Raw genomic sequence first — 27,564 nt, forward strand, 5'->3', positions numbered from 1 at the left:
AGTCCCCTAATCATTTTTGTTACCCTTCGCTGGACTCTCTCCAATTTATCCACATCCTTCTTGAAGTGTGGGGCCCAAAACTGGACACAGTACTCCAGATGAGGCCTCACCAATGTCGAATAGAGGGGAACGATCACGTCCCTCGATCTGCTCGCTATGCCCCTACTTATACATCCCAAAATGCCATTGGCCTTCTTGGCAACAAGGGCACACTGCTGACTCATATCCAGCTTCTCGTCCACTGTCACCCCTAGGTCCTTTTCCGCAGAACTGCTGCCTAGCCATTCGGTCCCTAGTCTGTAGCTGTGCATTGGGTTCTTCAGTCCTAAGTGCAGGACCCTGCACTTATCCTTATTGAACCTCATCAGATTTCTTTTGGCCCAATCCTCCAATTTGTCTAGGTCCTTCTGTATCCTATCCCTCCCCTCCAGCGTATCTACCACTCCTCCCAGTTTAGTATCATCCGCAAATTTGCTGAGAGTGCAATCCACACCATCCTCCAGATCATTTATGAAGATATTGAACAAAACCGGCCCCAGGACCGACCCTTGGGGCACTCCACTTGATACCGGCTGCCAACTAGACATGGAGCCATTGATCACTACCCGTTGAGCCTGACAATCTAGCCAGCTTTCTACCCACCTTGTAGTGCATTCATTCAGCCCATACTTCCTTAACTTGCTGACAAGAATACTGTGGAATACAAGAATCAAAACATTCCGAGTTGCAACTTGGTAGCTAACAACCTGAAGCCCAAACAGCTTTTAGCTCTACAAATAAATCTCCACTTGCCTGGGATCTCCTTGGAGTTTTGTAACTTTCAGAGCATAAATATTCTGCAACTTTCACTTTCAGAATAGTTGTTTTTATGCCACGTCACCAACTGTTGCAGAACCATTTGCGAGAGAGGCGGTTAATGGGTCGGCTGCGCAGGTGCTTGGTGAGGCTTGGAACACAGCCCCTCGTTCGAGCCAGCTCAGTTTTAAAGCAACAGCCTGATGTGTTTGCCAGATTTCTGAGTCGAGTTGATTTAAATTGAATTCAGTGAAGAATTTTAATTCAAGCAGCAAGAAATGAAAATGGTAAGAAAAATATATTAAATCAACTGAAAGCCTTCCAGAAAGGAGGGATCAGTTGGCAATCAGCAATCGCTATTTATAGCAATCATGGTATAAGTCAAGGGCCACCATGTGTTGCAGTTGTGGTTTGCTATTTGTATTGCAGTGACAGCCAGAGGCCCAACCTGTGAAGCCCCAGCACAGTCGGGGCCTGCCCTGCTGGGGCTTGGGGAGCTGCTGCATCACCAATAATAACTGAGCCCTGGAGATGGCAGGAGGAAGACCGCTCCTGGATCTGCCCTCACACACGAGGTAACCCCATGGACTGTCTGGGTTGAACTGATTGACACTAGTGAGTGAGAGCAGAATCTGGCCCACAGCAATCAGTCTCTTTCCTGGCCAACGTGCAGATAGCTGGGGAAGGACTGAGCCTGTTCCAGGGGACTCAGGGTTGGAAGTGAAGCAGAGGGGGGGCTGCAGGACCTCTAAGAAGATGGAGCATTGGGAAGATGTTTCTGTGGCTTCTCTTGGCTCAGTGGGCATGCCGGAAAATTTTTCTTCTGACAATTCCCCTGACAGCTCTGGGTGTTGCATTCGCAGAACAGATATGTATGGAACCAGCCCTGAGAAGCGACCAGACATTCTCACTCACATTAGAGCATTTTAAACAGGCAAAATGTTATGCCTCAACCACTTGACCTTCTAATTCTGATCACTGCAAACCTAATGAGAACACAGTCCCCCTAACAAGGCGCCAGGCTGGTCGCTTGTGACCAGAACTCAGGTGACCAATTCCCTGCAGCTGCTCTCTGTGCAGAATGAACTAAACTTACCCCGCATTGCACCACTCATGACAAGGTGCCATTAACCAGGAGCCAATCCTGCAGCCCACACTGACTTGAGCAGTCCCTCTAGAGTGTGATGCTTCGTAACTTCTCCCTTGAAGATTACTTCTGAGATAAAGGAAAAGTTGAGGTGAGCTTGGGTTTGTGATTCCAGCTCTCCCAGTAAGCATCTTTATTCCAGGTAGTCCAGATCTCTGCATAATGTTTCTGACATAAGCCCTAGAGGCTTGATCGGATAACTATCAATTGAAAGCCTTAACTTTCAGAAGGTTGATATAAATGAAAGAAAATCTCTGGTTTCTCCTTTGTTAGACACTTGCATGGTTAGACAGAGAAGAAAGAAAACACAAGCTGTAAGGAAACTCTGTTTTAATGTAAAAAACCAAAACCAACCCTACTCATTCCACCATGCAGGCTCCTGAGGGAACTCCAGCCCTGGCTACCCTAAGCATTCAAGGAATGTTTCTACAGAAATGGCCGAAAGAATGAACCTTCTGTTGTAGCTGAAATTGCTCCTGCTGTTTGATATCAGTCACTGTACTTGTCAGTTTCTTACTGTGAAACTAAATCACCAAGAAACACTGACTGTACTGATCACAGGTTGATCACAAGATGACTATGAGCCACCGATGTGATATGGCTAATGCGGTCTTGCGATGCATCAGGCGAGGTATTTCCAGGAGAGATAAGGAGGTGTTAGTACCATTATACAAGTCACTGGTGAGACCTCACCTGGAATACTGTGTGCAGTTCTGGTCTCCCATGTTTAAGAAGGAGGAATTCAAACTGGAACAGGTACAGAGAAGGGCTACTAGGATGATCCGAGGAATGGAAAACCTGTCTTATGAAAGGAGACTCAAGGAGCTTGGCTTGTTTAGCCTAACCAAAAGAAGGCTGAGGGGAGATATGATTGCTATCTATAAATATATCAGAGGGATAAATACCAGGGAGGGAGAGAAATTATTTAACCTCAGTACCAATGTGGACATAAGAACAAATGGATATAAACTGGTCATCAGAAAGTTTAGACTTGAAATTAGATGAAGGTTTCTAACCATCAGAAGAGTGAAGTTCTGAAACAGCCTTCCAAGGGGAGCAGTCGGGGCAGAAGACATATCTGACTCAAGACTAAGCTTGATAAGTTTATGTGGGGGGGATGGTATGATAGGATAGCCTAATTTTGGCAAAGAATTGATCTTTGACTATTAGCGGTAAATATGCCCAATGGTCTGTGGTAGGATGTTAGATGGGGTGGGATCTGAGTTACTACAGAGAATTCGTTCCTGGGTGTCTGGCTTGTGAGTCTTGCCCACATGCTCAGGGTTCAGCTGATCGCCACATGTGGTATCGGGAAGGAATTTTCCTCCAGGGCAGAGGCCCTGCGGGTTTTTTGCCTTCCTCTGCAGCGTGGGACATGGGTCACTTGCTGGAGGATTCTCTGCACCTTGAAGTCTTTAAATCATAAATTGAGGACTTCAATAGCTCAGACATAGGTTAGGGGTCTATTACAGGAGTGGGTGGGTGAGAGTCTGTGGCCTGTGTTATGCAGGAGGTCAGATTAGATGATCATAATGGTCCCTTCTGACCTTAAAGTCTATTTAAAGTCTATGATGCTGTTTCAAACAGGCGTGAGCTGATTTGGTCCTTCCTGTTAGTCCCCTGTCTGTGAAAGAATTCCATACTGTTGTCATGTTAACAGTCTCGTAATGTAATGACTGGTGGAACTAACATTGCTTCATAAAATCATCACTAACAAAGTTTCCTGTGCTACCCAGTGCTTTGCTAACACCATTTAAAGCTGCATTTTTAACAGCCTCTGAAAATGTGCCTAATGATCTGCAAGACAACAAGGAACACCCAGCGTGTGAAGTTGTGCAGCACTACACGGCTGGGAGTGAGAGTTGGCTGGTGAGAATGTAACTTTGACTGACAGAACAAATCCATCCTGGAGAACAGCACCAGTATTTCCCTCACAAAGCCAAAGATCTCCAAAGCCGGTGCTAGGCTCTGAAACACAGGTTGGAAGGATCCTGTAAAAAGGATCTGATTCCAACATACTTTTGGAAAGCAAAGTAAACAATGACTTAGCAATGCAGCTTCTCCTAAATAACTCTTCGAAGACACCTTGGAGCTAGAGATGGGTCTCAATAACTAGTAACATGTCGCCCAGCTGTGCCTGGCATTGTCGGAAAATGCCAGGCCCTCTAGTTATCTACGGTGTGATGTGATCGGACTCCTGTGCTACCAGCTCCAGAATGTCATGTGCAGGTTCTGACATCAGGAACGGTATCAAACCCTGCAGCAGCTAGCTCAGCTTAGACAATTCTACTGCCTGCTCGCAGAGTGGTGTCTGGAGGCGCACGGTCCAGGGGTCTGTGACATGCTCCATCCTCCCCCATTACACACACTCTCCAGATGCAAACTCTTTTGCATTTTTAATTCCTTTAATGACAGATTACTCTTTAAATGTTGTGGGTGCAAGCCTGCCTCCATGCAGTCATAAGAACAGCCCTACTGGGTCAGACCAGAGTCCGGTCTTCTGACAGTGGCCAGTGCCAGGTGCTTCAGAGGGAATGCACAGAAAAGGCAATCATCAAATGATCCATCCCCTGTCGCCCATTCCCAGCTTCTGGTCCTAGTACAGACCCTTGGGGAACACCACTATTTACCTCTCTCCATACTGAAAACTGACAGTTTATTCCTACCCTTTGTTTCCTGTCTTTTAACGAGTTACTGCTACAGGAGAGGACCTTCCCTCTTATCCCATGACAGCTTACTCTGCTTAAGAGCCTTTGGTGAGAGCCCTTCTCAGAGGCTTTCTGATAGTTTTAATACACTTTTCCACAGAGTCATCCTGGTTCACATGATTTTGCCCCCCCTCAGAAAGTTCTAATAGATCAGTGATTTCCTTTTACAAAAGCCATGTTGACTCTTCCCCAAGAAATCATGTTCATCTGTGTGTCTGATCAACCTGCTCTTTACTATGCTTTCAACCAATTTTTCTGGGGCACTGGGCTTACCAGCCTGTAATTGGCAGGATTGCATCTAAAGCCTTTTTTAATAAATTGGTGTCACATTGGCTACCCTCCAATCATCTGCTGGAAAGGGTGATTTGAGCAATAGGGTACATGCCACAGTTAGTAGCTCTGCAACTCTATTTGACTTCCTTCAGAACTCTTGGTTGAAAACCATCCGGTTCGAGTGACTTATTGCTGTTTCATTTATCAATCTGTTCAAACACCGCCTCTATTAACGTCTCAATCTGGGACAGTTCCTCAGATTTGTCACCTGAAAAGAATGGCTCAGGTGTGGGACTCTCCCACACATCCTCTGCAGTGAAGACCAATGCAATGAATTCATTTAGCTTCTCTGCAATGGCCTTATCTTCCTTGAGTGCTCCTTTAACACTTTGGTCCAGTGGCCCCCTGATTGGCAGGCTTCCTGCTTCTGACGCACTTAAAATTTTCTTGTTAGTTTTTGAGACTTTGCTAGTTGCTGCAATTCTTTTCGGGCCTGCCTAATATCACCTTTACTCTTGATTTGTCAGAGTTTATGCTCCTTTCTATTTTCCTCCGTAGGAATTGACTTCCCATTTTTAAAGGATGCCTTTTTTGCCTCTAGCCACCTCTTTTACTTTGTTTTAAAGACATGGAGGCACTTTTTGTGGGCCTCTTACTGTGTTTTTTAATTTGGGGTATATTTAAATTGAGCCTCTATTATGAGTTCTTGAAAAGTTCCCATGCAGCTTGAAAGTATTTCACTCTTGTGGCTGTATATTTTTAATTTAACTAGCTCCTCATTTTTGGGTAGTTCCCCTTTCTGGAGGTAAATGCTGCTGTGGTGGGTGTCTTTGGTGTCCCCCCACCCAAGGATGTTAAATTTTAGTTACACTATAGTAACTATTACTGAGCGGTTCAGCTATAGTCACCTCTTGGACCTCGGGTTGCCAATTTTCTAATAGCAGAAAATCAAACACCCCTGCCCCGCCCCATCCCCTCCCCCCCCCATCCTTGAGGCCCTGCCTCTGTCACGTCCCTTCTCTGAGGCTCCATCCCACTTGCTCCATCCCCACGGCCTCCATCACTTGCTCCCCACCACCCTCACTCACTTTCACTGGGCTGGGGCAGGGGATGGGGGTGTAGGAGGGGGTGAGGGCTCTGGCTGGGTTTGCAAGATCTGGGGCGGGGATGAGCAGTTTGGGATGCAGAAGAGGGCTCCAGGCTGGGGCAGGAGGTTGGGGTGTGGGGGCATGGGCTCTGGGCTGGGGGTTGGGCTCCGGGTGGGGCCAGAAATTAGGGATTCAGTGTGTGGGAGAGGGCTCTGGGATGGGGCAGGGAGTTGGGGTGCGGATGTGGGGGTGTGTGTGGGCTCTGGTTGGGAATGCAGGCTCTGGGGTGGGGCCAGGGACGAGGGGTTCAGTGTGCAGGAGAGGGCTCCAGGCTGGGGAGATGAGGGCTGTGTACTGGGCCATGGATGAGGGATTTGGGGTGCAGGAGGGGCCTGGGGCTGGGTGTTGGGGGAGTGAGGGATACAGGAGGGAGTTTGGATGCGGAAGGGGACTCCAGGCTGGGGCAGGGAGTTGGGCTGCAGGAGAGGGTTCGCGGTGTGGGGTCCCAGCAGCGCTTTCTGTGGCTCCCGGGAAGCAGCCACCAGGTCGCTGCAGCCCCTAGGTGTGTGGGTGTCCAGGGAGGCTCTGCGCTGTCAAGGCTGTCATTGCGCCTGCAGGTGCCGCCCCCGCAGTGCCCATTGGTTGTGGTTCTCGGCCAATGGGAGCTGCAGAGCCAGCCCTCAGGATGGGGGCAGTGTGTGACCCAGGAGCCGAGGGGCCGCAGGGGCCTGGTGGCCACTTCCAAGAGCCACGCGGAGCCAGGGCAGGCAGGGAGCCTTCCTTAGCCCCAGGCCCCCGCTGCACCGCCGACCGGACTTTTAACAGCCCAGTCAGCGGTCCTGCCCCAAGCGCCAGGGTCAACTTTTCAACCGGGCCTTCTGGTCGAGAACTGGACGCCTGGGAACCTCTCTGCATCTTCAAGAGTTGGTGTTTGGTCCAGGTCCTGCATCACTGGAAGCTGGGGAATGGCAGCTAAGGCAGTATCCCAGATAATGGCATCTTTTAAGTGAGTACAAGGATAAGGCATTGAAGTCAGTAATGGTTATAAGAGAAATAAAGATAAAACACTTCCTAGTACTAAATCTTAACCAACTAGACTTGGTCCAAGGTGAAATCCCTCACCACATGATTCCAGTAACATTGCTGACTGAATTCTCAGGCCAGGATCCGCTCCCAAAGTCCAAAGCATGTTTAGTCTCTCTCCTTAGGTGAAAGACAGAGAGATGAGAGGGAAAGAGAAGTTGGGGTGTTTTTGACCCTCATTTTTATAATCCAGTCCCCCTTTGAAATGCATTTTCCTGAAGGATACCCCTCGGTAAAGTTCATTCCCACTGTGAGGATGGAGAGAAGGTGAAAGAGGTTCCCTGCTGTTGTTTGCTAAGCTGCAGAACTGTTTGTTCCTGTCCATCTTCCCTGCCAAAGAATGGCCACTTGGCAGGGTGATGGCCCATCAGCTTTGATGACCCCTGGCTAGAGGCCTCAGCGTGTCCTTTGTCTTTGAGAAACAGGTTTTACCCACTCCCCAGACTAGCCTGGGAAACACATCTCAGTCCTGATTTCAGCTTATGCTCATAACTCTCTATATAAAGTTGCCACACACATTTCACCATGATAGTATTGACCAGCAAGTTATTAATTTTCAAATGATAACTCACAAGGTTACTCAAGTGCTTATATACAAATGCACAAAGCCTTGGAAACAAGCAGGGAGAACTGGAGGTCCTGGTGATGTCAAGGAACTATGACGTGATCGGAATAACAGAGACTTGGTGAGATAACTCACATGACTGGAGTACTGTCATGGATGGTTATAAACTGTTCAGGAAGGACAGGCAGGGCAGAAAAGGTGGGGGAGTAGCACTGTATGTAAGGGAGCAGTATGACTGCTCAGAGCTCCGGTACGAAACTGCAGAAAAACCTGAGTGTCTCTGGATTAAGTTTAGAAGTGTGTGCAACAAGAGTGATGTAGTGGTGGGAGTCTGCTATAGACCACCGGACCAGGGGGATGAGGTGGATGAGGCTTTCTTCCGGCAGCTCACGGAAGCTACTAGATCGCATGCCCTGATTCTCATGGGTGACTTTAATTTTCCTGATATCTGCTGGGAGAGCAATACAGCGGCGCATAGACAATCCAGGAAGTTTTTGGAAAGCGTAGGGGACAATTTCCTGGCGCAAGTGCTAGAGGAGCCAACTAGGGGGGGCGCTTTTCTTGACCTGCTGCTCACAAACCGGGTAGAATTAGTGGGGGAAGCAAAAGTGGATGGGAATCTGGGAGGCAGTGACCATGAGTTGGTTGAGTTCAGGATCCTGACGCAGGGAAGAAAGGTAAGCAGCAGGATACGGACCCTGGACTTCAGGAAAGCAGACTTCGACTTCCTCAGGGAACGGATGGCCAGGATCCCCTGGGGGACTAACTTGAAGGGGAAAGGAGTCCAGGAGAGTTGGCTGTATTTCAAGGAATCCCTGTTGAGATTACAGGGACAAACCATCCCGATGAGTCGAAAGAATAGTAAATATGGCAGGCGACCAGCTTGGCTTAATGGTGAAATCCTAGCGGATCTTAAACATAAAAAAGAAGCTTACAAGAAGTGGAAGGTTGGACATATGACCAGGGAAGAGTATAAAAATATTGCTCGGGCATGTAGGAATGATATCAGGAGGGCCAAATCGCACCTGGAGCTGCAGCTAGCCAGAGATGTCAAGAGTAACAAGAAGGGTTTCTTCAGGTATGTTGGCAACAAGAAGAAAGCCAAGGAATGTGTGGGCCCCTTACTGAATGAGGGAGGCAACCTAGTGACAGAGGATGTGGAAAAAGCTAATGTACTCAATGCTTTTTTTGCCTCTGTTTTCACTAACAAGGTCAGCTCCCAGACTGCTGCGCTGGGCATCACAAAATGGGGAAGAGATGGCCAGCCCTCTGTGGAGATAGAGGTGGTTAGGGACTATTTAGAAAAGCTGGACGTGCACAAGTCCATGGGGCTGGACGAGTTGCATCCGAGAGTGCTGAAGGAATTGCCGGCTGTGATTGCAGAGCCACTGGCCATTATCTTTGAAAACTCGTGGCGAACCGGGGAAGTCCCGGATGACTGGAAAAAGGCTAATGTAGTGCCAATCTTTAAAAAAGGGAAGAAGGACGATCCTGGGAACTACAGGCCAGTCAGCCTCACCTCAGTCCCTGGAAAAATCATGGAGCAGGTCCTCAAAAAATCAATCCTGAAGCACTTGCATGAGAGGAAAGTGATCAGGAACAGCCAGCATGGATTCACCAAGGGAAGGTCATGCCTGACTAATCTAATAGCCTTTTATGATGAGATTACTGGTTCTGTGGATGAAGGGAAAGCAGTGGATGTATTGTTTCTTGACTTTAGCAAAGCTTTTGACACGGTCTCCCATAGTATTCTTGTCAGCAAGTTAAGGAAGTATGGGCTGGATGAATGCACTATAAGGTGGGTAGAAAGCTGGCTAGATTGTCGGGCTCAACGGGTAGTGATCAATGGCTCCATGTCTAGTTGGCAGCCGGTATCAAGTGGAGTGCCCCAAGGGTCGGTCCTGGGGCCGGTTTTGTTCAATATCTTCATAAATGATCTGGAGGATGGTGTGGATTGCACTCTCAGCAAATTTGCGGATGATACTAAACTGGGAGGAGTGGTAGATACGCTGGAGGGGAGGGATAGGATACAGAAGGACCTAGACCAATTGGAAGACTGGGCCAAAAGGAATCTGATGAGGTTCAATAAGGATAAGTGCAGGGTCCTGCACTTAGGACGGAAGAACCCAATGCACAGCTACAGACTAGGGACCGAATGGCTAGGCAGCAGTTTTGCGGAAAAGGACCTAGGGGTGACAGTGGACGAGAAGCTGGATATGAGTCAGCAGTGTGCCCTTGTTGCCAAGAAGGCCAATGGCATTTTGGGATGTATAAGTAGGGGCATAGCGAGCAGATCGAGGGACGTGATCGTTCCCCTCTATTCGACATTGGTGAGGCCTCATCTGGAGTACTGTGTCCAGTTTTGGGCCCCACACTTCAAGAAGGATGTGGATAAATTGGAGAGAGTCCAGCGAAGGGCAACAAAAATGATTAGGGGACTGGAACACATGACTTATGAGGAGAGGCTGAGGGAGCTGGGATTGTTTAGCCTGCAGAAGAGAAGAATGAGGGGGGATTTGATAGCTGCTTTCAACTACCTGAAAGGGGGTTCCAAAGAGGATGGCTCTAGACTGTTCTCAATGGTAGCAGATGACAGAACGAGGAGTAATGGTCTCAAGTTGCAGTGGGGGAGGTTTAGATTGGATATTAGGAAAAACTTTTTCACTAAGAGGGTGGTGAAACACTGGAATGCGTTATCTAGGGAGGTGGTGGAATCTCCTTCCTTAGAAGTTTTTAAGGTCAGGCTTGACAAAGCCCTGGCTGGGATGATTTAACTGGGAATTGGTCCTGCTTTGAGCAGGGGGTTGGACTAGATGACCTTCTGGGGTCCCTTCCAACCCTGATATTCTATGATTCTATGATTCTAAGGCATATTTTGTACAAAAAATATTACAACAGTGTGTAGGGAGAGAATACAGGGGTGCATTTGCTCACAACAACTACAGTACCAAAACTGATAGCTCAATGTAACCCCAAATCGGTAACATCTAATGTTGTTAAGAAAATATAGAAACATTAATATTTAAAAAGCAGATCAAATTGTATCATATCAGTCAACTAAAAGAAGTAATAGTCTCATATATAACACTCTTGATTATATATTGCAAAAGACATGGCTACTATTTACTATTCAGTTCATGGGCCCATGTGACACCATCATACTTGCTTGGCAGATCTCAGAAACATGGGCCTTTTTATGAATTATGGATCTTGCCAGCAGCTACCAAACTAAATAGATAATTGGCTGGAATTTATGACACCATCCTGGAGAAAAAGGACAGATCACCATTTCTGTTATTACAAGACAGACTGTGATTGGTGTGAAGCGGGCAACCTAATCTTAAAACATACATTACTCTTCACCTTAGCCAGCACAATATGGGATCTGAAGCATGCGCACCTGTGTAATCTCTGGGGTTGCATTACTAGCCCCATCTCAGTCAGTGATAAAATTCACATTGTTTTCAATGGGGCCGGGATTTTTCTGTTGACTGTACGTGTTCCAATCTGTCTGCTACCCCAGAGAACCAAGTGCAAATGTAGCACTAAGACAGTGGGGTTAAATTCATCCCTGCTGTAAAATCAATGGAGTTGCACAAAGGCTAACCTGAGCCATTCCCTAAGAGGATTCTGAAAGCAGTTTTTTTCCTTTCTAGGTTGTTTTGTTGACTCTGGTTGAATTTAGTTCTTTATGATGTGTTTATATCGTCTTCTCCGAGAAAGAGGCACTGTGAGTAAGAGTTACAGAAATGGTTTAACAAAGAGGTGTGCATCGGTGTATGTGTGTGTGTGTGTGGGCATGTGTGTGTCTATATAAATATAGAAGATCATGCACAGGGAAATCTGTAGTGTCCATAGGGCGATCTCAGGGATGCACATGTATGCACCAAAGAATTACCAGTCTAATATATAGCCTAGTTGCCACAGTGATTACCAAGGTAGAGAGAGGGCGATTCAATCACTGCATCACCATTTGCTGTTTGTATCTCGGACAGAAATAGGCTCTTACTAAGTTAACAAAAAGGGGGCTGAGCCTATGATTTCGCTCCACTGTTCACGTTAGGTACCACCTAGCGCGGTATCCAGGACTCTCTTCACACCGCCGCTTGGAAAGTTAAAAGAAGAAGCTTCTTTGAAGCTGAGTGAGCTGTAATGCAAAGGGCCAGGCATTGGTGAGACTAAACGGGGGTTACTTTTAGAAGCCGCATAGCGTGGCCTGTGCTAGTTTCCCTTTGTTGTAACTGTACAATGGGAGAGGACGCCCACCCTGATGGGAATTACTTACCAAAAGCGTGAGACGGGCTGCGTTATTTTTGCTTTGTTCCATGCATTTCAATGAAGCTAAGCTGAGTGTCACGCCCGTGCTCTTGTAACGATGGTGTGATGCCTAACTGGTGCCAGTTCACAAACTGGCAGCCCCAGGGCATCTCTTTGCTGCTTTGCCACAGCCTAAAAGAGGTGTGATCTGTCTTTCACAGAATGCAGCACAGCGAGGTACAGGAGCTGCATCACGACATCGCTGAGTGTTTGGGACATAGATTAACTCTGATGTTCAAACCCTTGTCAGGTGCTAGATTGTTGGTGCAGCACAGTTTGTGCAAGATCCTTGTCACTGGACACAGCACAAAGCCATTTCTCATATTGCCAAGCCATGTCAGAGAGAAACTCTCCTGGGATAATGCTGTAGATTATTTGCTGAGCCTTGTCTCTTTACACCAGCGTGAAGAGCCCCAGGTGAGCATATTCCCTGGGAGGATCATTATCGGTGGGCTGTCAGGTAAGAGGGAGCTTTCATGTGATTTGAGGCACACACTCCTAAATGGTGGGGGGAGTGTCTAAAAATCAAATGTGTCTTTACAAAATCAATGTAATCTAATCTGAGACACAAACCCTACTGCACCCTGATCCTCACTGGATGCTATCGCATGGTGTCAGGGCGGGGCAGAGTTAAAGTCATTCGGGTGCCTTATTGGTGCATTCCCAACTCTTCACAGAAGTAGATTTCGTTTAAATGTAACTCTGAATTTCCTGGGTTTGCAGACCTTGGCACCAGGATAATCCCGGCAATGGTTCTGCCCTGCAGTTAATGATACATTTACCTGCAGTCAGGGATACACTCTCAGTCTTAACTCCAGTTTGACATTGTTTTCCTCTGGGACTTCATAATAATGAGGTAAGTGACCAGTGGACTAAACAGAGAGCGAGCAAGAAGCCAGAAGGGCAGGAGATGGGGAGACAGAGGAAGGACAAAGGCACAAAGAAGGATCACAGCCGTTTAGGTGCAGAATGGAGCGAGGGCCGGGGCAGCAGGGGCAGGCTGGTGGCTGGAGAGGTCACGCCTCCTCCTCTCCTGGGGCAGGCAGAGAGGATGGTGCCTTGGCAGGGAGTCACGGAGGCCGACGGGAGGCCAGGGCGCTGCTTGGCTGTCGCTCAGCATCCTGCAGCTCCAGCACTGCCATTGGGTGCGCCTGTGTGGTCTGAAGGACCAGGGTGTGACGGTCTGGAGGACCAGGGTGTGACCGTCTGGAGGACCAGGGTGTGACCGTCTGGCTATAGTGCAAACCTGGTCACTTGTCTAGGCCTCCCAGCCCATAGAAGGAGCTGTCCCTTTCATGGCGTCTGTGCAATGTGCGACCAGCACCTGGGTGCAAGAACAGAGGCAGCCAGTGGAGAGTGCTGGGTCAAGGTGTTGCATTGGGTTAGCCTTCCCTGCTCAGGGGCTAGCGGGGTACAGAGACTTTCCGGCCCATGTCTGGGATGCACTGCAGTCCAGTGCAGCTGCTGACGATGACATGAGATCCCTGGGAACTGCGAGGGCACTCTCATCCTGCAGTTGTTCTGATACAGCAGAATAACAACTGTTAAAAGCCGTTTCTTGGGAGGCTGCAGGAATGTAAGCCACCTGGAACATCAGTGCAATGAGAGCTACTTCCACTGCCTGGCTCCTTGCTAGCATAGTTCTCCCCTTTGTCGTAGGCCTCTGAATGCAGCCTGCTGACGGGTGGGGAAATCCTGCAGCGCCCCACAGGCAGGGTCTCCAGGAAATGGCTTGGTTTCACTGTGCAGCGGGGCCGGGGTGGGAGTGCAGGGAGGCCAGGGCAGGGGATTCTGCTGCTCCCTGGGCCTTAGGGAACGGTGTGCTATGGGAACACAGCAGGGGCGTGGGTGGCATGGACCCACTAGGTCAGTCACATTGACCACACAACCACGGCTAGAACCTGCTGCTAAAGGAGACTGTCAGTATGTTACCGCCAGGCTAAAGCTAGGTCCACTGCTTCACAAATCCATGTAGAGCGGGAGCCCCCACCCCGCCTGCTGCCTCTGTACCTGTCCTGCATAGCTTAGAGCTGCCTGCTGCCTCTTGGGGAAAAGGCGTCTGCCCTTCAGCCCCACCCACATATGGCTTCCTGCACACCCCAGCTTCTCAGACTGCTGCCCTGGGCCAGGATTGTTCCCTGAACTGGGAGTGCCACTGGAAGCTGTATGTCAGGATTGGCTGCTCTTGTGGTACCTTTGAACCCCTTCCTGTGCATAATCACCACAGCTCAGAACTTCCTGTGCTCCTTCTCCTTGACCTGTCAGATCAACACCATCAACCTTGCTCTTCTTGAACCTCATTCTGTTACCTGTGGTATGGAACCTAGCACTTAACTCAGCGTCTGGACCAGATGACAGGAGGACAGCTAACGTGACACTAATTTTTGAAAAAGGCTCCAGAGGTGATCCGGGCAATTACAGGTTGGTAAGCCTGACTCCAACACCCAGCAAATTGATTGGAAGTTTAGTAAAAAGCAGAATTATCACACCCAGAGACGAACACGATTTGTTGGGGAAGAGTTAACACGGCTTTTACAAAGGGAAATCATGCCTCACCAATCTACTAGAATTCTTTGAGGGGATCAACAAACATAGACAAGGGTGATCCAGTGGATGTAGTGTACACCAGTGGTTCTCAAAGCAGTCCACCGCTCGTTCAGGGAAAGCCCCGACAGGCCGGCCCGGTTTATTTACCTGCCGCGTCTGCAGGTTCAGCTGATCGCAGATCGCACTGGCCGCGGTTCGCCGCTCCAGGCCAATGGGGGATGCAGGAAGGGCAGCCAGCACGTCCCTTGGCCCGCGCCACTTCCTGCAGCCCCCACTGGCCTGGAGCGGCAAACCGCGGCCAGTGGGAGCCACAATTGGCCGAACCTGCAGACGCAGCAGGTAAACAAACCGGGCCGGCCCACCAGGGGCTTTCCCTGCACAAGCGGCGGACCGGCTTTGAGAACCACTGGTGTACTAGGACTTCAGAAAGTCTTTGATAAGGTCCCTCACCAAAGGCTCTTAAGCAAAGTAAGCTGTCATGGGATAAGAGGGAAGGTCCACTCGTGGACTGGTAACTGGCTACAAGTCAGGAAACAAAGGGTAGGAATAAATAGTCAGTTTTCAGAACAGAGAGAGGTAAATAGGGTTCCCTAGAAATCTGGAAAAAAGGTGTAAACAGTGAGGTGGCAAAATTAGCAGACAATACAAAATTATTCAGAATAGTTAAGTCCAAAGCAGACTGCGAAGAGTTCTAAAGGGATCTCACAACACTGGGTGACTGGGCAACAAAATTGCAGATGAAATTCAGTGTTGATAAATGCAAAGTAATGCACATGGGATCACATCATCCCAACTACACATATACAGTGATGGGGTCTAAATTAGCTGTTACCCCTCAGGAAGGATCTTGTGGTCACTGTGGGCAGTTCTCTGAGCACATCCACTCCGTGCGCAGCAGAACTGTGTCCTCTCCTGGTTCTCTTCCGACTGCTCCAATTGCTCCTTCAGCCCGTCCTTCAGAGGATCCAACTCATCCCCCTTCCAACCTTCTGTGGGGGTTCCACAGAGCTCCGCCCTGGTCCCCTTCTCTTCTCCCTCTGCACCTTATCTCTGTGTAATCTCATTCGCAACCACAAATTCAGCTACCACCCCTATGCTGATGACTCAGAGCTACCTCTCTATTTCAGACTCGTCTCCGTCGGGCCAAACTAAACTCTCAGCTGTTTCTGTGACATCTGTGCTAGCCACAGGCTCAAACTCAACATGGCTAGAGTATAGCTCTTAATCTCCCCCCACCTCCAGTCCTCCCCACTACCTCCTTCCCTCTATCACCGTGGAACCCCACATCTGGCCTGTCACTCAGGCCCCTCACCAGAGCATCATCTTCAACTCGAATCTCTCTTTAGGTCCTCACCTCTGGGCTGTGTCTAAACCGTGCAGATTCTTTCTGCAAAACAGCTCTCAGATACGGCCTTTGCTGTCCTTCCACCCAGCTAACACCCTCCCCGCAGCTCTCAGATACGGAATTTGCTGTCCATCCACCCAGCTAACACCCTCCCCCCAGCTCTCAGATACGGCCTTTGCTGTCCATCCACCCAGCTAACACCCTCCTCCAGGTCTCATCATCTCGCATTTCCGTTATTGCCACATCCATCTCTCTGGCCTTGACAAACGGTGCCTTGCCCCGTTCGCACCCTTTCAGAATGCTGTTACAAAGACCATTCTCCCAAACTGTTTCTTTGATCATGTGACCCTCCTTCCGCATCCCTCCACTGGCTCCCTCTTCTCCATCATCTCAAACATCAGCGGCTTGTCTTCACTTTCGAGGCCCTTCATAGCCCTTCATAGGGGGATGGGATAGCTCAGTGGTTTGAGCATTGGCCTGCTAAACCCAGGGTTGTGAGTTCAATCCTTGAGGGGGCCATTTAGGGATCTGGGGCAAAAATTGGGGATTGGTGCTGCTTTGAGCAGGGGGTTGGACTAGATGACCTCCTGAGGTCCCTTCCAATCCTGATATTCTATTCTATTCTATGAATAGCCGAGCCCCCCTACCTATGATCTCTCATTCCCTATCAAGGGGTCAGTTCCCAACTCCAAATGACCACTGCCCACTTGTTAAAATTACAAACAAGCACCTTCATACCTTCTCCCAGGTTGTCCCTCATGTTTGGGAGGCTCCCCATAAACACCTGCAGAACTCATTGTCTTTCAGATCCTCCTTAAAACTCTCCTCCGCTACGACGCTGACAGAAAACTTGACAGTGGTTAGGCTGCTCAGGCCACAGCCTGTCATGCTGGCCGACACTGTCTCCTTGTACTCCCCGTCCATCTGTCTGTATTGACCTGTTGTCTTTTGTCGTATCCTTGGATTGTAAGCTCCTTGCGGGAGGGACTAACTTCTTGTACTGTGTGTCCACAGCACCCACCACAATTGGGTACAGCTCTACAACTGGGGCTCCTAGGTGTTATGATTCCCTTGGCACAAACTATATTGGCTCGAGTCCTAACCCCACCTTGCTGCACCTCTAGGTGTCTGGCTCCGTCACTGTCCTTACTCTTGAATAAACAAACCAGCCCATAACACAGTTTGTGTGAGAACACCCCCCCCACACACACCCCTCCTGACACTGTACCGAGCTGGATGAATTAGTCAATTCGCACCATGAATCAGACTGAAAGCATTAATATAAATGATCTATCTGATGTTCTGTGCTAGAGAGTTTGAGGGCTCCCCCACAGACACAAATGAAATCTTCAAAGGGAAAGCCTAAAGCACTGTGAAAAGAAGGGTAGAAAACTTCTGAAGCCCAGCCGATTATCTATGAGGAGGAAAATCCCTCACTACCTGATATTTCAAATATTGCAAAAATGGTAGGTAGCCCTGCCAGCTACCGGCTAAAGTGCTAATTAAGGAGCTGAAAAACGCATTGCTTTTGAACATAGGGCTATTTGTATGAATAATCAAACTGAATTCACATCAAGCTGGGAATGTAGGCACCTACTGCATGTATCTTTCAATCCTGCCTGCCATGGGAATGAAGGTTTTCACTGCTCTTTTCAAAGCAGGAAATGTGATTTGGATGCTCTGAGTAACCCAGTTGTTCACTCACAAAACCAGGCTGTAGGAATAAAACATCCAGTTCTGCTGTGTAAGGGTCACCTATCTATTTTTTTTTAACATACAATAAAACAAGGACTAAATCTTATGGGCTTATGGACCGTTCTAGATGTCCATCCATCCATCCATCCATCATTAATGGTGCTATTGTTCCACTGAAAGTACCTTATATGTGTGACCCTTCTGCCAGTCAGTATTGGCTGCAACCAGGGCTGGGTTCAACATCCAGGGGTTCCTTTTCAACAATTCAACAGAAAACCGTCTCAAGCCCCCACCCAGTGACCTGGGACAATTACACATGACCCCCTGGATGCCTCTAAGAGGCAATATTTCCCCTCTTGCAAGCACAGAGTCTGAGTATAGCAAAACACTTTTAATAAAAGGGGGGAAATAACTCAGCATTAATTGGGGAAAACATCGCAAACAGGGTTCATAAACACAAACCTCGAGCAAAAGACCCACCCCCAAGTAAGTTGGGCAGTGTCCTTTTGCCCTCAGGTTCTTAAGTCCAGCCACCCAAAAGTCCCTTTAACATGCCCATCCCTTCTCTGCACCCCACTCACAGTTGCTGTCCTTGGTCAGTGCAGACCCAGAGTTCAGAGGTGCATCTGCAGAGTTCACCTCCCAGCCTGGGGGGGAAGAAGGCACCTTACTCAGTCTTCTGCCCAGGCACTCGGTCACTGCTCCTCTTCGCTAGCTGCCCTGCTGGCCAATCACCACACCTCTTCACCAGGCTGCACTCCGATCCTCTCCAGCAGCCACCCTGACAGCCGATTGCTGGTCCTCCAGGACGGCTTCAGGTCCCACCACTCACACAGCCCTCAGTGATTCCAGCTGTTAGTGAGGGAGCCTCACAGCTGCTGCAGACTCTTACATCAGAGACACTGTCCCAAACAGGTCTAACAATTAGACCCAGGTATCAGTGATTTCAGCTCCGTGGTGTGTAACATATCTCTCCATTCAGCCTAAAGTAGATCTTTTATTACACAATAGAGAGAGGAAGGATCAAATGGGATCTAGGACCTTTAAGTAGACCCCAAACCACCAGGTTCAAATACCAACCCAAATCCTCTCTCAACTCAGAGGGCTTTGGAACCCATGTCCCCTGCCTAGCGAGTACCATTTAGTTGAGGGTGAGTGCCTCCATAGGGATATGCCAAGTACCGTTCTGCTGCCCTCAACTGATACAACAAGGATAACAGACCTTTATTACTCCTGCCTCAATGACAAGGAGACTGGAGATCCAACACCAGTCAAAAGTGATCATTTTGGCAAGCAATTCCATCAAGCTGAGCACCTCGGCAGGGTGGGTGTGCCCATGCAAACAAGATCAGCTCCTGAAATCCTCTTCCACAGCTCATCACTAGATGTCAGAGCAGAGCTCATTCCGACCCTGCTTACACATGTTCCAATGCAGATGTAAAGGTGAGAAAGTTTCCCAGCAAAAGCTGTTAGTAAGAGGCCCCATTTAGGGTATTATGGTACAATTTCACCACGTGCACTCAGTTTTGCACGGCTTTGGAAAGAAATAAGTGCCATGCATCTCCGAGACATGATCATACTCCACCTTTAGAACAAATTCTGGTCCCTGAAGCATGTGCACATCTGACGCCAAGCAGCGCTGCTGGGCACCCACTTTCTGTCTGGCAGCAGCATCTCCTCAGAGACCCAGTTAAAAGCTGGCTAAGTGAGAGGTCTTGAAATGTAACTGTAAACAGGAAATCATCATCAAGAGGGTGTATTTCCAGTGAGAAATTACCATGAGAGTGATTAACCACTGGAACAATTTACCAATTGGTAAATTCTCCATCACTGGCAATATTGAAAGCAGGATTCAATAATTTTCTAGAAGCTCTGCTCCCAGAAGTATTTCAGGGCAGGTCTCTGGCCTGTGTTATACAGGAAGTCAGACTAGATGACCACACTAGGGGCCTGGGAATCTATCTGTCTTGGGTTTTATACTGCTGCCCCTCACTGCAGTATCTAGGGACCCACCACACAGCAATACAATGTAGCAGTAGCAAAGTCCCAGTGGACTTGCCTGTGTAGGTTGCTCTTGCAGGGAACCTAGACTGGGAAGGAGACTTCCACCTCACGCTCTCCTCGTATGGACGGGGCTCTGTGGGTATCCGCACGCAGAGTCCTGCCACGATTTGGTTGGTAGAGTACCATTTGCCATGTGGGTCCTTGTGTGCACTAGCAAAGAGGAGGATCCGTTGTTCCTCCTGAGGATGGGGGGAAAGGGCAATTATTAAATTGTGTTTATTGAAAAACTTTTAAAATGTAAAATGCATAAATTGGGCTGCATCTCTGGGCTATGTCTCCCCCAGCACCGTGTGAACGTCACACTGTGTTTTCCCGGAATTTTAAAGAGAAACTTTTCTCCGTGGCATTTCAAATCATGGTGCGTTCCCCAAACTTCCCATTTATTTGTGCGTTTTGCAAGTTCCTACCGTTCTCAACAGGCTGCTCTGCACCTAAATTGCTTTGGTTCCAATAGACATGCTCCCCCAAAGCAGATTGGACACAGTGCACTGAAGAATACCAAGCAAAATACTTTGCTTGCTGGCTCTGGTGGAGAAGCCCCTGTGTGATAAATGAAGAGGGAGGATAGCTCCCTTTTATGGACACCCAGCCAGCCAGAAGCTATAAAAACCCTCTTAGTAGCTGTTCTTTAATTGCTCTACCTGTAAACGGTTAAAAAGTCTCACTGCTATGCATCGTAAAAGGAAGTGAGCGGGAACCTGGCCAAAAGAACCAATGGAAAGGCCAGAACTTTTGATACTTGCACAAAGGCTCCCCTGTTGTCTCTCTATTATTGTTCTCTGGGGAGAGGCAGACAGGGCAACAGCTATACTGTAAGAAGCTTGGGGCCAGGTGTGAAAAATCCTCAGTATCATACTGTAGGGAACCAGGGTGGCTTCCCTCCGAACCAGAGGGTAAACAGCCGCTCTCTCAGCCACACCAAGCTTACTCCAGCCCCGGGAAGGGGAGGGGTGGAAAAGGAAGTACAAAAGGTGGGGCCCTTGGCCCAGTCAGGGCAGCACCAGGGAGGAGACAGACCCAGGCTGCTGGCTGTTCCCTCCAGACCCTGCTGCCGAGCCAGGGGAGGCCCTGGGCCAGGAGAACCTGACCTGGAGGAAGGACTGGGGTGACCAGGGCTGCCAGCCGCTGAGTACCCGGAGGAACTGGAGGAGCCAAGCAGTAACCCGTGGCAGCATGAGCCTGTCGCAGAGCTGGAGCTGCCAGCAGCGGAATATCCTGACAAGCTGGAGGGACCAGAGGGACCCGCTCAAGAGACAGGGTAGGAATCATAGAATATCAGGGTTGGAAGGGACCTCAGGAGGTCATCTAGTCCAACCCCCTGCTCAAAGCAGGACCAATCCCCAACTAAATCATCCCAGCCAGGGCTTTGTCAAGCCTGACCTTAAAAATATCTAAGGAAGGAGATTCCACCACCTCCCTAGGTAACGCATTCCAGTGTTTCACCACCCTCCTAGTGAAACAGTGTTTCTTAATATTCAACCTAAACCTCCCCCACTGCAACTTGAGACATTTACTCCTTGTTCTGTCATCTGCTACCACTCAGAACAGTCTAGATCCATCCTCTTTGCAACCCCCTTTCAGGTTGTTGAAAGCAGCTATCAAATCCCCCCTCATTCTTCTCAGTTCCCTCAGTCTCTCCTCATAACTCATGTGCTCCAGCCCCCTAATCATTTTTGTTTCCCTTCGCTGGACGCTTTCCAATTTTTCCACATCCTTCTTGTAGTGTGGGGCCTAAAACTGGACACAGTACTCCAGATGAGGCCTCACCAATGTCGAATAGAGGGGAATGATCACGTCCTTCAATCTGCTGGCAATGCCCCTACTTATACATCCCAAAATGCCATTGGCCTTCTTGGCAACAAGGGCATACTGTTGATTCATATCCAGCTTCTTGTCCGCTGTAACTCCTCTGTGTGGGGAGACTTTGGCAAACCAGTAAAGTGCCTGAAACCACTATGGCTTATTGCTAAAAGCAGCCAAGTCAGCCGGCTGTAAATTGGCCATTCAGCACTCTCAGTTTGACCAAGGCAGGAGGGGACGGGGGAGTTTTGGGTGCCACAGAAAGGGCAGCTTGACTCCATGTCCTTCCTGATAAGAATTGTGTTGAAGTGGCTGATACATGCATTTTTGAAGAGTAGGATGTGCCCCAGGAATGTCTATTGGGGCCTCAAGGCTGCAAACTCTGGAAAAACCCACACCTGGTTAATTGATAATCAGAAGGAACCTCTTGCTTGACTATTGAAACTGCTTGCTTAACAAGTTTGCTTTAAGGGACATGTCATTCTATTACCAATATATAAATAAAGGGGAAAAGTTTGAGGTAGGGGGACTCTTCAGGACTGGACTCTCTCTCTCTCTGGATGCATCTTGTGTTTCCCAGCGGCAGACGGGGTGCCTCTGTGCCACTCGAGAGCCACACTCGGCTTTGGTAATTATCAAGGATTCGGGGTGTTTTACTAACCTCTTGTGGACATGTGTATAAGTGCTTGAGACTAAGTAAAGTTTAGCTTTAAGTGAAAGCACTCTTGTGTTGTCCTGTTTGTGCCAGCCATCTATCGGTCGGCCAGCTGTGTCTCCCCGGATTTATTTCCTGACACCACCTCGCACAGAGTAAAAGTTAGCAAGAGCTTTGGGTTGAAAGAACCCCGGGTAACACCCCAGCCGGAGGGGGCGCGCCCCTGACTCTGGCCAGCGCACCTCCTTCCGCTAATTCGCTAGTGACAGAAAGGTGCGACTAAGGCCTGCCAGTGAGGCAGTAGCTCCCCACTGCCCCCCGTGGCTTAGTGGACCAATTGAAACCTGTCACATCTACCTAGAAACTACCCATTGGAAACCCAAGATATGTAAGTAGATCAGGAAGTATCTAGGAAGACGCGACCGGGTTTATCTCTTTTTATTTCTTTATGGCTTGTGGACTTCTCTGTGCTAACCCCAGGGTGCTTTTGTTTTGCTTGTAACCTTTAAGTGGGACCTCAAGAAAGCTATTCTTGGTGCTTAATCCTTGTAGTTACTCTTTTAAAATCTAGCAATAGCCTGAGTTTCCAGACGTATGTTCTTCTTCTTTTTTAAATAAAATTTACCTTTTTTAAGAACAGGATTATATTTCTGTGTCTTAAGAGCTTTGTGCACATGTTTCATTAGCTGGTGGCAACAGCTAATTTCCTTTGTTTTCTTTCTCAGCTCTTCCCCAGATGGGGCGTGAAAGGGCTTGAGGTTACCCCACAGGAAGGAATTCCCAAGTGCACCTTCCTGGGCTCTCAAAGGGGCTCTGCACTTGGATGGTGGCAGCATCTACCACCAGACTAGACTGGATCTAGACTGTTCTCAGAGGTAGCAGATGACAGAACGAGGAGTAATGGTCTCAAGTTGCAGTGGGGGAGGTTTAGGTTGGATATTAGAAAAAACTTTTTCACTAGGAGGGTGGTAAAGCACTGGAATGGGTTCCCTAGGGAGGTGGTGGAATCTCCTTCCTTTGAGGTTTTTAAGGTCAGGCTTGACAAAGCCCTGGCTGAGATGATGTAGTTGGGGATTGGTCCTGCTTTGAGCAGGGGGTTGGACTAGATGACCTCCTGAGGTCCCTTCCAACCCTGATATTCTATGATTCTATGATTCTATGATTCAACTGGGCATGAAGACGGGAACTACGCTGTCCCCTACCGTGGTCCATCCAGAGTGACACAAAGGCACGTTAGTGTGGCTGCCTGGGGAACATTGCCGGTGCTCATGGTACTGTCCCTGGGGTGTGGGTAGGAGCGCGTCTCTGGACTGGTGAGGTGCTGTCACAAGAACAGCTGTCACAGGTCTCTAAAACGCTACAAAGACTTTTATTTTCTAAAAGGAAAAACAAGTCTGGGATGTGGGCACTGCAGATGTGCCAGCGGTGGAGTCAGATGCAGAAGCAAAGGAGAACCTCTCTGGAATTGCTCACTGTCTCCTCTACCAGCCTTTGTCTTCCCACTCTACCGCACGCTGCCACCCACTGCAAATCAGCTCTTGCTCTGGCTAGCTGTGGATCTCTGTTAGCCTTGCTTAGGAAGAAGAGCTAAAGTTCTTAGTAACGTTTAGGCAAAATGAAGCAGAAAGCTGTACAGCAAACTTCTCTCTTTGATGTCTGCAGCAAGCTACATGAGAACAAATCCTTGCTTGTCTCAGTATTCCTAGATTCCGACATTTTAACGCCAGAAGGGACCTCTGTGATGATCTATATGGCCGCCTACAGAGCACAAACCAGAGAATTTCACCATTGTGGTCCTGCATCAAGCCTGTTTTGCAGGCTGAGCTAGAGCAGATTTGTCTTAGAAAGGTCCCAGACTTGATTTAACTACTTCAAAGGGTGGCTGCTCCCCCATGTTCATTATTACAATGATCAGATACCATCATTGTTAAAACTGCGCTCTGTGTCTTGTCTGAATTTGTCTCTCTTCAGCCTCCGGTCACTGGGTTTCACTCTGCAGGTGCCTGCTAAGTTACAGAGCCCTTGACTCTCAGAAAGGAATTGGCGGCTGGGATTGCAGAGCCATTGGCCATTATCTTTGAAAACTCGTGGCGAACCAGGGAAGTCCCGGATGACTGGAAAAAGGCTAATGTAGTGCCAATCTTTAAAAAAGGGAAGAAGGAGGATCCTGGGAACTACAGGCCAGTCACCCTCACCTCAGTCCCTGGAAAAATCATGGAGCAGGTCCTCAAAGAATCAATCCTGAAGCACTTGCATGAGAGGAAAGTGATCAGGAACAGCCAGCATGGATTCACCAAGGGAAGGTCATGCCTGACTAATCTAATCGCCTTTTATGATGAGATTACTGGTTCTGTGGATGAAGGGAAAGCAGTGGATGTATTGTTTCTTGACTTTAGCAAAGCTTTTGACACGGTCTCCCACAGTATTCTTGTCAGCAAGTTAAGGAAGTATGGGCTGGATGAATGCACTATAAGGTGGGTAGAAAGCTGGCTAGATTGTCGGGCTCAACGGGTAGTGATCAATGGCTCCATGTCTAGTTGGCAGCCGGTATCAAGTGGAGTGCCCCAGGGGTCGGTCCTGGGGCCGGTTTTGTTCAATATCTTCATAAATGATCTGGAGGATGGTGTGGATTGCACTCTCAGCAAATTTGCGGATGATACTAAACTGGGAGGAGTGGTAGATACGCTGGAGGGGAGGGATAGGATACAGAAAGACCTAGACAAATTGGAGGATTGGGCCAAAAGAAATCTGATGAGGTTCAATAAGGATAAGTGCAGGGTCCTGCACTTAGGACGGAAGAATCCAATGCACCGCTACAGACTAGGGGCCGAATGGCTAGGCAGCAGTTCTGCGGAAAAGGACCTAGGGGTGACAGTGGATGAGAAGCTGGATATGGGTCAGCAGTGTGCCCTTGTTGCCAAGAAGGCCAATGGCATTTTGGGATGTATAAGTAGGGGCATAGCGAGCAGATCGAGGGACGTGATCGTTCCCCTCTATTCGACATTGGTGAGGCCTCATCTGGAGTACTGTGTCCAGTTTTGGGCCCCACACTACAAGAAGGATGTGGATAAATTGGAGAGAGTCCAGCGAAGGGCAACAAAAATGATTAGGGGTCTAGAACACATGACTTATGAGGAGAGGCTGAGGGAGCTGGGATTGTTTAGTCTGCAGAAGAGAAGAATGAGGGGGAATTTGATAGCTGCTTTCAACTACCTGAGAGGGGGTTCCAAAGAGGATGGCTCTAGACTGGTCTCAATGGTAGAAGATGACAGAACGAGGAGTAATGGTCTCAAGTTGCACTGGGGGAGGTTTAGATTGGATATTAGGAAAAACTTTTTCACTAAGAGGGTGGTGAAACACTTGAATGTGTTACCTAGGGAGGTGGTAGAATCTCCTTCCTTAGAGGTTTTTAAGGTCAGGCTTGACAAAGCCCTGGCTAGGATGATTTAACTGGGAATTGGTCCTGCTTCGAGCAGGGGGTTGGACTAGATGACCTTCTGGGGTCCCTTCCAACCCTGATATTCTATGATTCTATAAACCCTCTCCTCATGTCAACACAGCTGGACTTTGTTCCAGCCACCTCGTAACCTTCTCTTGGTAAACTAAGGAGATCGAGCTGCCCAAGTCTCACTGTAGGACGGGTTTTCCCACCTGGAACCGGTATTGTGGCTCTTTTCCGAACCCTTTCCCGTATGTCAGTGCATCTCGTACACCATGAGCCATTGCTGGGGCAGGGGAAGGGGAACATAGGGTTATTCAGAGACTTTGCCAGGTTGAACCTCGCCCCATTGCAGGAACAAAGGAGAATTACTGACTTCTGCATACACGTGTGGACGTCCCATTAATGCCAGTGCAAGCGGTGGGCAAATCGCGGGCTGCTCTCAGATCTTAGGCATCTGCTTTTCCACAGGGGATTGGTAACCATGATGTGGTTACAGTTGCAGAAGTTTCCACTGAATTCAAGCTCAAAATTTACTATTGAGTCATGATTTCCCTTTACAAAAACCATGTTGACTCTTCCCCAACAAATTATGTTCATCTCTGTGTCTGACAATTTTGTTTTTTACTATAGTTTCAACCAGTTTTCCTGGTGCTGAAGTCAGGCTTATTGGCCTGTAATTGCCGGGATCACCTCTTTCACAACTTTTTGTCCTCATTCATCCCACAGATGTCTCCAGCACATCCATAATGATGGGGAACCAAAGTTTATCCATCCAGCACTGCTCTGTCCAAAAGTTAACAAATAAACACCAGTAGTAAAGTTAATGAATATTTGGGGTCGGGAAGGAATTTTCCTCCAGGGCAGATTGGAAGAGGCCCTGGAGGTTTTTCGCCTTCCTCTGTAGCAGGGGGCACGGGTCACTTGCTGGAGGATTCTCTGCTCTGAAGTCTTTAAACCACGATTTGAGGACTTCAATAGCTCAAACATAGGTGAGAGGTTTTTTCGCAGGAGTGGGTGGGTGAGATTCTGTGGCCTGCGTTGTGCAGGAGGTCGGACTAGATGGTCATAATGGTCCCTTCTGACCTTGGTATCTATGAATCTATGAATAAATACCCTGGCCCCTGACTGACAGGGTACTTATGTCTCATTAATGTCAGTGGAACTACTCACCACTTCTGAACTTTTGGCAAATTTCTTTTGTGGTGTTTGTCTATCTCATCTTGTCTTAAGTCTTTAGACTGTAAGTTCCATGGGGCAGGAACAGGCTGCTGTTGTACTGCGCCTAGCACAATGGGTCCCCACTGTGGTCGAGGCTTTTAGGCACCACCAAAATACAAATAATACCAATAAATCCAAAGCATGTGTGATTTGACATTGCTGTTTACACTCCGGTCGGACAGTCCGACTGAATTTGGGTCAGCATGACAATCTTTCTGTAGGTTAGTTTGAACCAAGCTACATTATGTAATGCAGCATTATATCCCTGCTCTGGAATTCTAGAGGGTGCTTCAATTAATAGTTACAATAATATGAAATTTCTAGAGGTGCCTCCAGATTTCCTCTCTATTCACTCCCGTGGGAGTGTTCCGGGAGTGTAACACCTGGCCTGTTCTCATGGGCTGATACTGATTCTCTTGGTAGACTCAGTTTGAGTTTCTATCCCCCTGCGTTCCCCTCCCCACTGAGCCCACTGAATGTGCAATTTAAAACAATGTCTTTCCTCCAACACATCGGATCTGGCTTCTGTCACCTTTGCTGCCCTTGCAAAGTCTCTAACGACTTCTTTCCAGACTGATCTCAAAGCCTCCACTTTGAGCCTCCTCCTTCCCCAGGTTCCTGAGATGCTGTTGGTTCTCCTCCTCCCTCCCAGCTAGTGACGCAGGAAATAAGTCAGGCTTCATGCTTCTGGTCTCATCTCCCAGCTGCCAATCAAAGGGCCTGCATCTCTGTATGTAGCTGTACCAGGCTTAGAAACGGGCTGCAGCCCCACTGGAGTGCTTTTGTAACGCAAATGTTAAATGATAGTGATGGCAGCTGCCG

This window comes from Lepidochelys olivacea (assembly GCF_965140295.1).
Source record: "Lepidochelys olivacea isolate rLepOli2 genome assembly, chromosome: 6".
NCBI lineage: Eukaryota > Metazoa > Chordata > Testudines > Cheloniidae > Lepidochelys > Lepidochelys olivacea.